This window comes from Ranitomeya variabilis, chromosome 5, assembly GCF_051348905.1.
Source record: "Ranitomeya variabilis isolate aRanVar5 chromosome 5, aRanVar5.hap1, whole genome shotgun sequence".
NCBI lineage: Eukaryota > Metazoa > Chordata > Amphibia > Anura > Dendrobatidae > Ranitomeya > Ranitomeya variabilis.
Window position 1 is genome coordinate 255,691,086 of NC_135236.1, and position 12,722 is coordinate 255,703,807.

Sequence of the window (12,722 nt, forward strand, 5' to 3'; positions counted from 1 at the left end):
AATGTATATGAGATTCATAACTAGAAGTACCAGAAATGGCAGGCAGTTCAATGGTATAGATTTTTTCCGTTTTTGCATAACACATTCATTACAATTTTATACCCCCCCAGCCCGAAATGTGGGGATTTAAAAAAATTAGGAGGAAATCTGTCATTAGGTTTTGCCACCTAATTGGAGAGCAGCAAAATGTACAAACAGAAACCCCTGATTCCTGCCACCCATCACTTACCAGGCTGCTTGCTGTAGTTTTGATAAAAATCACTGGTTTTATCAACAGGAGATTATTACTACATGACTAGGACTAATTCACGAAATCTATGTAACCCCATCCCCCAACATTGGCAACTTTATTTCTTCACTGTACATGGGTAGAATGCTGCCATTCAGCGGTGTGGACGGGGTTATAGAGAGCTCAAGAGAGCTGCTAGGTATGCAGCAGCTAAAACTAATTTTACTAGAATTACAGGATGCAGCTCAAAAAGTGACACATTGCTGGAATCAGAGTCTCTGCCCCTACATTATGCTGCACTCAGATGGCGTGGCATAAATCTGGTGACAGATTCCCTGTAAGAACAGCAATAGGTAATCTACATATTTTGATGCGTATTGTCAGGTTACAATGACTATATAATATAGGAGTTTCACTTTTTGTATTGAAGAACTGAAATAAATTAACGTTTTGATAAGGATTTTTGTGTACTCCCCATAAAATCCTTTTCTCCGAGCCATTCATTGGGGGACACAGACCGTGGGTGTATGCTGCCGCCACCAGGAGGCTGACACTAAGTAATACATATAAAGTAAGCTCCACCCCTGCAGTATACACCCTCCTGCTGGCACCCAGAGAACCAGTTCGGTGCAAAAGCAGTAGGAGATCAATAACATAAGAGTATAACATGTCAAATTACAGACCAAGCACAAAGACACTAAAAGGGTGGGTGCGGTGTCCCCCAATGAGTGGCTCGGAGAAAAGGATTTTACGGTGAGTGCAGAAAAATCCCTATTTCTCCTTCGCCTCATTGGGGGACACTTTGTGGACTGGTGCCGAACAAGACGAGGAGAGCACAATGTCCTCATAAGGGTGGAAGTAAGAGACCACCTTGGCAAAGAGGACAGGGATGGCCTGAGAAAAACCTTGCCTTGATGGAAATAAGGAAAGACGTCTGAAAGGATAGAGCGACTAGATCCGAAAACTCGCCTGATTGACGAGCCCGCAGCAAAAAAGGCGACCTTCCAAGACAGTAAAGTAAGCGACATCATGAAGCGGATCAAAAGGAGTCTCCTGTAAGACCCCCAGGACCAAACTAAGGTCCCAAGTATCTAGCGACATGCGATAGGGAAGTACCACATGTGAAACTCCCTGCTTGAAAGTCCTTACTTGCAGTTTTGTTGCAATCCTACGCTGGAATAAGACGGATAAGGTCAAAATCTGGACTTTCAGAGAGATGAGCGTCAGGCCTGATTCCAGATTGTTTTGAAGGAAGTCTAAAATGGGGAAGGCATCCATGATCCCTGCCCCAAGCGAAAAAGGTTCTCCAGGTACAATAGATGCGTACTGAGGCAGGCTTACAATCACTAGTCACTGACAACTTGTTGTGAGAATCCTGCCTGGGTCAGAACCCAGGATTCAACGGCCAAGTTGAGAAACACAGGATCCCTGGTTTCTGGTGGCAATCAGTCCCTGGAATGCAGATCTGGATGATCCAACGATCTCCAGAGAATGTCGGCGACAAGTTGTACTAGCTCTGCAAACAACGCCTGACGTGGTCAGTCCGGATTGACCAGGATCACTGAGAACCTTTCCGCTTCCTAAAGACTCTCGGAAGTAGCGGAAGAGGAAAAAAAAAACAAAAAAAAACAAAACACACATACGGGAAAATAACTGGCCCCACGGAAGACACATGCACTGCGATGGCTTTTGGATCTCGAGACCAAGCTATGAACTCGAGTACTTTGGCATTCAGTCTGGACACCATCAGATCCACATCCGGAGTTACCCAGCAAAGGCAGATATATTGGAAGACTTCCGGATGAAGTTTCCACTCGTCTGAGGCAAGACCCTGACGGCTGAGGAAGTCTGCCTCCCAGCTTTCTACACCTGGGATGAGCACTGCGGAGATCAGAGGTTCCACTCTGCCCATCGAAGAATGAGAGCTACCTCGCACATGGCCGCCCTGCTGTGGATACCCCCTTGATAATTGATGAATGGGGAGAAAAGATCTCCCCTGGTTGAGGGAAGAGCTTAACAACCGCCATCTGAGCACCTGCCTGATCCGCAGGGGCAAGTGATACCGACTATAGAGGGTGACAGGATTCCTGTCCCAAACAGCCAGAGAGCATGCTGCAGGGGACGGAGATGCAGTTGAGCAGAGGACTGCTTGCATAGCTGCCACCATTGTACCCAAAAACCCTCATGGCAAAGTGAATTTAATGAGGGGGATGAGTGGCATAGAGCGCAGGCTCCTATCTGCTGAGCTGGAATGTGGGAAGACTTAGGCTACGTTCACATTTGCGTTGTTGAGCGCAGTGTCGTCGACGGATACCGACGCATGCGTCATGCGCCCCTATCTTTAACATGGGTGGGGCATGGACATGCGCCTGTACGCGTTGTCAAGCGTTTTGTGACGCATGCGTCATTTGGGCGCAACAGTCAGGCCGCAGCCGACGCTACATGATGCAGTTTTTTGAGTGTCAAATTTCATGTAAATGTCAGACGCATGCGTCGCAAAACGCTGCGTTGTGCATGCGTTTTGCGTTGCCGACGCTGCGCCCAACAACGCAATTGTGAACGTAGCCTTACTTAAGACTATCAGCCAGCCCAGACAAGAAAGTGTATCACAAGAGATGTGAACGGAGAGTCCTTGACTAGAAGGTAATCTAAGTCCGCAAGGACAGGGTCCTCTCCCTTCTGTACCAGTCGGTCATCGCAAATTTGTTTACTGTAAACGATATCTATAACTTTGTATGTAACCCCTTCTCATGTAAAAGCACCATGGAATTAATGGTGCTATATTATTATTAATAAAATGTCATCTCGGAAGGGCAGAACGACCTCTGACACATCCAGAGTTCAAGCCCCCAGGAGGACAGGGCTAGTTGTCCTGCATTAGGCCTGGCTGCAGAAGAGGATACATGGAGGCGACATTCCATGTGCTTGTCTATTGATGGTGTGGGGAGATCGGTGCCCTTCAAGGGACCCGTTGCCCCTAAGATCAGCCCAGGCATGGCTCCATGTTCTCACCTGTTGGTTTGGGGAGATCAGAACCTTGAAAGGATCCGTTGCCCCTATCATCCGATGAAAAATATTAAAAATGAAAAAGTGAAAAATTAAAATAAAAAATAATTTTTGGTCTGAAGACCAGACCCGTGTGCCTCCTACGGACACTTAGCATGAACTGGTTCTCTGGGAGCCAGCAAGAGGGTGCATACTGCAGAGGAGGAGCTAAATTTCTTTGTATTACTTACCGTATGTTTCAGACTATAAGACGTACTGGACCATAAGACGCACCTAGGTTTTAGAGGAGGAAATTAGGAAAGAAGAAAAAACTGAAGTAAAAAAAAATGTGGTCAATTCTGTACTTAAGATAATCTATCCTGGTAAATATGGTCCCCTCATCCCCATCCTGGTATGCATGGCTGAAACCTTGTTCTGGTATGATTGGCCCCATCCCGTTCCTGGTATGATTGATTGGCACCATCCCCTTGCTTATGATTGAATATTCATTTCTCTTAAGTATCGGCATACCTGACCCCCGGCAGCAGCAGGAAACAGGAGGCTGACAGTGCGCGCTACTGAAGAGGAATGGATACTCACCGCGATCTCTGATGAACTCCTGCGGTGAATATTCCGTCAGCTGTGCTCTGCTTGTGAGCAGCTCATGATGTCCCTGCCATGCGCTGCTTAAAAGGCATTAAGCATCTGCTGGCACCAGAGCAGGATGCTGCGACTGCAAGGGAACGGAGGAAGGTAAGAGTAAAGGTTTGTTTATTTTTAATCTTTTCTGATGGGGCCTTGGATACCAGGACTAGGATGGGGCCAATCATTGCAGCAAGGGGATGGGGCCAATTAATCATACCAGAAAGAAATGAATATTCATTGCCCTCCATGCCCATGGGCGTGGAATGCAGTGCATATTCATTTCTCTTTAGCAGCGGGCACAGGAGTTAGCCGGAGCCGTCGGATCCTGCCTCTGTGACCCGCTGCTCCTCCAATACCACTTCCCCACCACAGCCAATATATCTGGACTATAAGACGCACCCCTCAATTTCCTCCACATTTTGGGAGGAAAAAAGTGCGTCTTAGGCTAGTTTCACACTAGCGTTTACCTGATCTGCGGCAGGCTGCGGACTTCCTCCGTGAAGCCACGCCCTCGGCCACACCTCCGCCTACTTCTGCATGCGGCCCGCATGCGACCTCCGTACCTATCTTTAACATTAGGTACGCAGGTCGTGCGGCTGTATGCGGATGCTGCCGCATGCGTCGTTTTGACGATGCGGCGACCAGCGTAGGACGCAGCCTGTAGCATTTTTTTTTTTTTTTCCGCAATCGTCAAAACGACGCATGCGGCAGCATCCGCACGACCTGCGTACCTAATGTTAACCCCTTTCTGACATAGGACGTACTATCCTGTCGAGGTGGGGTGGGCCCGTATGACCACCGACAGGATAGTACGCGATCGGCCTCGCTCACGGGGAGAGCGCGGCCGGGTGTCAGCTGCATATCGCAGCTGACATCCGGCACTATGTGCCAGGAGCGGTCACGGACCGCCCCCGGCACATTAACCCCCGGTACACCGCGATCAAACATGATTGCGGTGTGCCGGCGGTATAGGGAAACATCGCGCAGGGAGGGGGCTCCCTGCGGGCTTCCCTGAGACCCCCGGAGCAACGTGATGTGATCGCGTTGCTCCGAGGGTCTCCTACCTCCTTCCTCGCTGCAGGTCCCGGATCCAAGATGGCCTCGGCATCCGGGTCCTGCAGGGAGGGAGGTGGCTTACCGAGTGCCTGCTCAGAGCAGGCGCTTGGTAAGCCTGCAGTGCTGTGAGGCCGATCGGTGATCTGACAGAGTGCTGTGCACACTGTCAGATCACCGATCTGTAATGTCCCCCCCTGGGACAAAGTAAAAAAAAAAGAAATTCTCCACATGTGTAAAAAAAAAAAAAAATCCTAAATAAAACAAACAAAAAAAAACAATAAAAGTACACATATTTAGTATCGCCGCGTCCGTAACGACCCAACCTATAAAACTGCCTCACTAGTTAACCCCTTCAGTAAACACCGTAAGAAAAAAAAAAAAAAAAAAACACGAGACAAAAAACAACGCTTTATTACCATACCGCGGAACAAAAAGTGGAATAACACGCGATCAAAAAGACAGATATAAATAACCATGGTACCGCTGAAAACATCATCTTGTCCCGCAAAAAACAGCCATACAGCATCATCAGCAATAAAATAAAAAAGTTAGTCCTGAGAATAAAGCGATGCAAAAATAATTATTTTATAAAAGCGCCAAAACATTAAAAAATGATATAAATGAGATAATCGCTGTAATCGTACTGACCCGACGAATAAAACTGCTTAAATCAATTTTACCAAACGCGGAACGGTATAAACGCCTCCCCCAAAAGAAATTCATGAATAGCTGGTTTTTGATCATTCTGCCTCACAAAAATCGGAATAAAAAGCGATCAAAAAATGTCACGTGCCCGAAAATGTTACCAATAAAAACGTCAACTCGTCCCGCAAAAAACAAGACCTCACATGACTCAAATATGGAAAAATTACAGCTCTCAGAATGTGGTAACGCAAAAAATATTTTTTGCAATAAAAAGCGTCTTTCAGTGTGTGACCGCTGCCAATCATAAAAATCCGCTAAATAACCTGCTATAAAAGTAAATCAACCCCCCCTTCATCACCCCCTTAGTTAGGGAAAAATAAAAAAAATGTATTTATTTCCATTTTTCCATTAGGGCTAGGGTTAGGGCTAGGGTTGGGGCTAAAGTTAGGGTTTGGATTACATTTACGGTTGGGAATAGGGTTGGGTGTGTCTGGGTTAGAGGTGTGGTTAGGGTTACCGTTGGGATTAGGGTTTCAGGTAGAATTGGGGAGTTTCCACTGTTCAGGCACATCAGGGGCTCTCCAAACGGGACATGGCATCCGATCTCAATTCCAGCCAATTCTGCGTTGAAAAAGTAAAACAGTGCTCCTTCCCTTCAGAGCTCTCCCGTGTGCCCAAACAGGGGTTTACCCCAACATATGGGGTATCGGCGTACTCAGGACAAATTGGACAACATCTTTTGGGGTCCAATTTCTCCTGTTACCCTTGGGAAAATACAAAACTGGGGGCTAAAAAATAAGTTGTGGGGAAAAAAAAAAGATTTTTTATTTTCACGGCTCTGCGTTGTAAACTGTAGTAAAACACTTGGGGGTTCAAAGTTCTCACAACACATCTAGATAAGTTCCTTGGGAGGTCTAGTTTCCAATATGGGGTCAGTTGTGGGGGGTTTGTACTGTTTGGGTACGTCAGGGGCTCTGCAAATGTAACGTGACGCCTGCAGACCAATCCATTTAAGTCTGCATTCCAAATGGCGCTCCTTCCCTTCCGAGCTCTGTCATGCGCCCAAACAGTGGTTCCCCCCACATATGGGGCATCAGCGTACTCAGGACAAACTGTACAACATCTTTTGGAGTCCAATTTATCCTGATACCCTTGTGAAAATACAAAACTGGGGGCTAAAAAATCATTTTTGTGAAAAAAAAAAGGAATTTTTATTTTCACGGCTCTGCGTTATAAACTGTAGTGAAACACTTGGGGGTTCAAAGTTCTCACAACACATCTAGATAAGTTCCTTAGGGGGGCTACTTTCCAAAATGGTGTCACTTGTGGGGGTTTTTAATGTTTAGGCACATCAGGGGCTCTCCAAACGCAACATGGCATCCCATCTCAATTCCAGTCAATTTTGCATTGAAAAGTCAAATGGCGCTCCTTCCCTTCCGAGCTCTGCCATGCGCCCAAACAGTGGTTTACCCCCACATATGGGGTATCAGCGTACTCAGGACAAAATGCACAACAATTTTTGGGGTCCAATTTCTTCTCTTACCCTTGGGAAAATAAAAAATTGGGGGCAAAAATAGGTATTAAGCTTACCGTTAATGATGTTTCCAGGAGTCCATCCTGACAGCACCCTGGAGGACGTCCTCCTCCTCTTGCTGGGACAGGAACCACACGAGTTTAAAAGGTCATGTCCCACCCCAATCCTCAGTGTTGTAACAAGAACCGCTACAAGGATATGCAGAGAAAACTGTTTAATGGTAATGAACATATTACATTGTATCCAAAACATATTACATCATACGTTAGGAACCTGTTTCATACATGATATAGATATTACAGGGAGGGAACTACCCGTGCTGTCAGGATGGACTCCTGGAAACATCATTAACGGTAAGCTTAATACCCATTTTCCAGGACGTCCTCCTGACAGCACCCTGGAGTGTACTAAAGCACCCCCTCAGGGTGGGATTACCGCTTGGAGAACTTTTCTCCCAAACACAGTATGTTGACCAGATAAAACATGAAGTTTATAGTGTTTACAAAAGGTGTTGGCACTAGCCCATGTCGCGGCCTTACAGATCTGTTCTAGAGAGGCACCTGCCCTCTCTGCCCAAGAAGTAGCTATCCCTCGAGTAGAATGTGCATGGAGACCCTCTGGAGGAGAGACCCCCTCTGACTGGTAGGCCTCCGAGATCACAGACGTGATCCACTGCGCGATAGAGGCCTTCTTACCCCTATTCTTTCCCCCATACAGAATGAATAAGTTTGGGTCAATGCGCCATGAACTGGTGGCTGCCAGGTAGTCAAGGACTGCCTGCCTGACATCCAGCGAATGTAGAGCCTTTTCTTTAGCATTAGCAGGGTTATTGCAGAAGGATGGCAACACGATCTCCTGATTTCTATTTAATTGTTCCTACTTTTGGAATAAAAGAGGGGTGCAGTTTAAGAATTATACAATCCTCTCTAACCTGGAGGTATGGGTCCCTAGTGCACAGGGCCTGAATTTCCCCCACCCTTTTAGCCGTGGTAATTGCTACTAGAAATGCCGTTTTACGCGTGAGGACCGAAATGGGCATATTATCAGTAGAAGCATAGAGGTCTTTACAGAGGAAACTGAGGACCAGATTAAGGTCCCAAGAAGGCGATAAATGTCTAATAGTGGGGCGTAACCTTTGTGTGGCTCTGATAAATCTAACTATCCACGGGTGAGACGCTAGGGGATAGTCAAGAAAGGAGCCAAGTGCCGAGATTTGCACTTTCAAGGTGCCTTGAAGGACCTTTGTCAAACCCAGCCTGAAGGAAGTCTAGGATTCTGGGTAAGTCGGGAGTGCCTGCCGCAACCTCAGACCTGCCACCTTCCAGACAGAATCGCCTCCAGATCTTCAGGTAAATTGCTGATGTAACAGGCTTCCTACTGGACTTGATAGTAGTTATTACTCGGCTCGACAGACCCCTTGCCTTCAAGATGAGCCCTTCAGGATCCATGCCGAGAGATGGAGCTTCTCTGGGTCTGGGTGAAGTACCGGACCCTGGTGGATTACATCCGCTCTGAGAAGAAGCTCTACTGGATTCTCGATCGCCAGCTCTAGTAGAAGGGAGAACCAACTCCTTCTTGGCCAGTATGGAACAATCAATATGACACGAGCTCAATCCTCCTTGAGCTTTCTGAGAACAGCCGGGACTAAAGCCAGAGGAGGGAATGCATACGAGAGAGGTTCCGTCCAAACCTGGCTGAGAGAGTCTATTCCTTCCGGAAAATCCCGAGGGTTCAGTGAGAAGAATCTTGAGACCTTTGAATTTCTCCTGCTTGCGAATAGGTCTATACAGGGAGTTCCCCAGCGTAGACATAACTCCTGGAAGATATCCTGGTTGAGTTCCCATTCCGTTGCAAACACTTTTCCTGCTGAGGTAGTCTGCTATGACGTTCTGGGAGCCTTCCAGGTGAATTGCCGAAATGGATAGGACTGATGTTTCTGCCCACCGAAATATTCGCCCGGCCAATTCCTGAAGCGGATGGTGTCTTGCGCCTCCCTGATGCTTCAGGAAAGAGACTGTTGTCACATTGTCGGACATTATCCTGACATGGCGATTCTTCAGGATGTGTTGGTTCCTTCGCAAAGCTTCCCAAACAGCGTACAGCTCTTTGAAGTTGGAGGAGCTGTGGATAACGTCCTCCGGCCATCTCCCCTGAAGGAACCTGTCTTCTAAGTGAGCTCCCCAGCCGCTGGCGTCTGTAGTAACTACTACGTAGGGTTCGGCAGACCATAACACTCCTTTTAACTTTTCTGGCTCTGTCCACCAGAGGAGAGACCTTCTTACCAGAAGAGGTAGCCTTAAAGTACTGTCCAGAGAAGACAGACGCCGGTCCCATTTGGAAAGGATTAATTTCTGCAGTGGTCTTGAATGGAACTGAGCCCATCTTACACACGGAATGCAGGCCGTCATTAGGCCGAGGACTCTCATGGCCGTCCTTATTGACACCCTGTGCCTTAATAGGAGCCAGATTTGGCACTGTATTGCCTCCAGCTTGGACTCGGGTAGGAGGGATATTCTGTTTGTTGAGTCCAGACATACTCCCAGAAAGGTCTTCCTGTGTTCTGGGGTTAAGTCGGATTTTCGCCAATTTATGACCCATCCTAACTCTTCCATCAGCGAGATGGTTTGGTTCCTGTGGTGTGAAAGAATCTCTGGCGTTCTTGCCACTAGAAGGAAGTCGTCGAGATATGGGATTATTATGATCCCCTGATTTCTTAGGAAAGCGACAATCTCCGATACCAACTTTGTAAAGATACGAGGTGCTGAAGCAAGTCCGAACGGAAGGCACTGGAACTGGTAGTGACAGGTCCCGGATGGCAGAACTACCGCAAACCTCAGAAGCTTCTGAGATGAGGGGTGGACGGGAACCTGATAATAGGCACTCTTCAGGTCGAGAGTGCACATCACGGCATTCTGATCTATGAGGAGGATTGCCGATCGAATAGACTCCATGCGGAACCTCTTGTACGTTACCCAGGCATTCAGAGGTTTCAGATTTATTATAGTGCGAGATTCGCCGGATGGTTTTGCTATGAAAAAAGGGAGGAGTAATGACCCTGGCCTACTTCTAGTGGCGGTACTGGCACTATGACCTCTGAGGAGAGCATATCCATTAGGTCTATCATCATAGGGGAGTCTCGCGTTATTACCGTAGGCATGATAAATCTGTCTGGCGGAGGGGAGTAAAGCTCGATACGATAGCCCTCTGACACAGTCCGGAGGACCCACTGGTTTTGGGTGATTCGGGCCCAATTGTGCGCGAAGTGACGGAGCCTTCCCCCTATAAGTGTGACGTCATTGTGTCTTAGATTTTGAGGAGGGACTGAAGAAGAAACTTCGGTTTCTATTGCCCTGGTTACGGGAACCCCTATAGGATCCTCTATGGGATCTACCTCCTCTAGTATCAGACTGTCTCCGGAAGGGGAATCCCCTCCGAAAGGACTGAGGTTTCCAAAGTTTTTCCTCCGGAAACCCCTTCTTTTTATCGGAAGCTGACTCTAGAATAGTATCTAGGGGGGGACCGAATACCCGTGCTCCGGAGAAGGGAATTGAACATAGTTTTGATTTAGAAGCAATATCCCCCGACCAGGATCTCAGCCAGACCGCCCTCCTAGCTGCGTTGGATAGAGAACCGCTTCTAGCCGAAAATCTGACTGACAGGCCGTGGCGGACCTCATTATAGGGAGAGACTTTAGGATCTCAGACCTCGGAGTCTTATTAGACAGGTGCTCTTCTAATTGACCCATCCATAGGTACATAGACCGAGCTACCGAAGTAGCTGCTATGTTGGTCTTTATTAGAGCCGCGGAAGATTCCCAGGCTCTTTTTAAAAGTATGTCGGTTTTCCTATCCATGGGATCGCGCAGGGTTGACGAGTCCTCAAATGGTATGGCTGTTTTTTTAGCCACTTTCGCCACCGGGACGTCAACCTTGGGAATTTCTTCCCATAGTTTTACGTCCTCAGGCTCGAACGGTAGACGAGCTTTGAAGTCTTTAGATAACACCAGCCGGCATTCCGCCTCTTTCCACTCCTCCAGTATCATGGCCTTATTATGCTCGCTAACCTGGAACACTGTCTGCTGACGTGACATAAGTCCCCCGAACATCAGGTCCTGTCTGGATTGTGGCTTAGGTGTCTCTTCTATCTGCATGGTGCATCGCACCGCCTGCACAAGATCATTAGTCTCTTCTGCCTGGAAGAGATATTTCCTTTGGTGGTCCTGGCTTCCTGACGGAAGCTCGCCCTCTTCTTCAGAGACGAAGTCTTCTGAGTCAGACTTGTCTTCAGAAGTAAACTCTGGCTCTCTTAAATCTCGCTTCCGTCTGGCCCTCTTGCGGCTGGGACTAGTGCTGGATTTCTGCACCATAGTAGACAAAGAAGCCTGTACTTCTTCTCGTATAAGGGATCTCATCTCGGACAACAGTGCAGGTTGTTCGTCCCTCATGACCTTAGATGTACAATCTGCACACAAGGTTTTCCCATGGGAATCCGGGAGCTTCGTATTACAAACAGGGCATCTAGCAGATTTTCCCGAGGCCTTGCCGGATTTCTTAGCTTGACCAGAGGAGCCAGAAGGGGTTCCCTTATGCTTAAATGACATAAGATAGGCATAAGCACTGGGGTAAGCCTGCTCCTGCGAGCGGGTAGGGGAGTCCGCGCTATGCGCACTTACCCCCTCCTCGACAGGCATACTTGCTTCCATGATGAGGGTAGCAGGTCCCCGCAGCTCACAGCGCCGGATCAGGAGCACTTCAGCCGATATGCGATCCACCCTGGAACGCACGCTCTCCCCTTCACATGCAGCGTTACCGGAAGTGACGGTAACGGATGCCGACAGACCGGAAGTGACGCGTTCCTGGGAACTTCCGCCTGGAGACGCCGTGCTGGATACCACGCTGCTCCTGGAAGCCGTACACAGCGTGGATGGCGTCCGCAGCCAAGAGCCTCCCACCGGGAGGAGCGGCTGCCACCAGGAGTCTCGCCCACTCCTGGTCTTTGGAGCAGAGGGACCCCCCTCCGGAGGGTTTCTGCCCTGAGCCTCTTGACAGGGGGAAGGGTATTGGCAAGCCACAGGATCCCCCTGAGCTCCAGTAAGCCTTGCGCAGCTTTCACTCGTGCGTCCCTTCCTTGCAGGGACAGGAAAAACACTGAGGATTGGGGTGGGACATGACCTTTTAAACTCGTGTGGTTCCTGTCCCAGCAAGGGGAGGAGGACGTCCTCCAGGGTGCTGTCAGGAGGACGTCCTGGAAATGATCATTTTTGTGAAAAAATATGATTTTTTATTTTTACGGCTCTGCATTATAAACTTGTGAAGCACTTGTTGGGTCAAAGTGCTCACCACACATCTAGATAAGTTCCTTAAGGGGTCTACTTTCCAAAATGGTGTCACTTGTGGGGGGTTTCAATGTTTAGGCACATCAGGGGCTCTCCAAATGCAACATGGCGTCCCATCTCAATTCCAGTCAATTTTGCATTGAAAAGTCAAATGGCGCTCCTTTCCTTCCGAGCTCTGCCATGCGCCCAAACAGTGGTTTACCCCCACATATGGGGTATCAGCGCACTCAGGACAAATTGTACAACAACTTTTGGGGTCCATTTTCCCCTGTTACCCTTGGTAAAATAAAACA

At 48.2% G+C, this 12,722-nt stretch overlaps 1 protein-coding gene across 14 annotated transcripts in view; it reads right to left on the reverse strand.

The window, feature by feature from the left end:
* Nucleotides 1-12,722, reverse strand: part of HMG20A (high mobility group 20A) — a 51,064-nt gene that overhangs the window by 20,143 nt on the left and 18,199 nt on the right. Inside the window, exon 1 of one of the 14 annotated variants that reach the window (XM_077264092.1) lies at nucleotides 3,466-3,503. The exons of the other annotated variants lie outside the window; for them this stretch is intronic. The gene's annotated coding sequence lies outside the window, so the exon portion shown is untranslated. Of the gene's footprint in view, nucleotides 1-3,465; nucleotides 3,504-12,722 lie in introns of those variants that run through there. 14 annotated transcript variants of the gene reach the window in all.